Genomic DNA, 1,167 nt, shown 5'->3' with positions numbered 1-1,167 from the left:
AATCCCTTCATCCCCCAGCCTATACTGATGCCGGGGGTTGCCCTGACCCACGTGCAGGGCCTTGCACTTGGCCTTGTTGAACCTTATGAGGTTCACACGGGCCCACTTCTTGAGCTTGTCCAGGTCCCTCTGGATGGCATCCCATCCCTCAGGCGTGTCAACCGCACCACTCAGCTTGGTGTCATCTGCAAACTTGCTGGGGGTGCACTTGATCCCACCGTCTATGTAATTGATGAAGATACTAAACAGTACTGGTCCCAATACGGACCCCTGCAGGACAGCACTTGTCACCGATCTCCATCTGGACATTGAGCCATTAACCTACTATCCTCTAGATGTGACCATCCAACCAATTCCTCACCCACCGGACAGTCCACCCATCAAATCCATCTCTCTCCAGTTTAGAGAGAAGGATGTTGTGGGGGACTGTGTCAAAGGCCTTACAGAGGTCCAGATAGGCAACATCTGTAGCTCTTCCCATGTCCATTGATGTAGTCACTCCATAGAAAGCCACCAGGTTGGTCAGGCAGGACTTGTCCCTTGAGAAGCCATGCTGACTGTCTCGAATCACCTCCCTGTCCTCCATGTGCCTTAGCATAACTCCCAGGAAGATCTGTTCCATGATCCTCCCAGGGACAGAGGTGAGACTGGCTGGCCTGTAGTTCCTTGGGTCTTCCTTTTTTCCCTTTTTAAAAATGGGGTTATGCTTCCCATTTTCCAGTCAGTGGGAACTTCACTGGACTGCACGACTTTTCAAATGTCATGGAAAGTGGCTTAGCAACTTCATCTGCCAGTTCCCTCAGTACCCACGGATCTCATCAGGTCCCACAGACTTGTGCATCTTTTTAGCTATTTCAGTCTTGGTAACAGAAAGTTTGTTAGGACACAGATCCAAGCACTTACTACTACAAGGGAGTGAAAGGGAAATGTGTGAAAGAAGCATGAATTAGCAAGAGCTACCTGAAAAAAGCAAGTTCACTGTTAGTAGGCTGAAATTCACTAAACAGGGGTTGTACTTGTCTGTGGAAATGTACACAGGGCTTACAGAATAGGAAAGGATTAAAACACTGCTGTGCTAGTAGATGAAAATTATGAAGGAATGAAGGAAATGGAGGAGAACAGAATGATCACAACAGGAATAAAAGTCTGTATTCACAGATAACTTAC

Source organism: Fulmarus glacialis, unplaced genomic scaffold (assembly GCF_000690835.1).
Source record: "Fulmarus glacialis isolate BGI_N327 unplaced genomic scaffold, ASM69083v1 scaffold15162, whole genome shotgun sequence".
Classification (NCBI taxonomy): Eukaryota; Metazoa; Chordata; class Aves; order Procellariiformes; family Procellariidae; genus Fulmarus; species Fulmarus glacialis.
Note: the sequence above shows the minus strand (reverse complement) of the source record.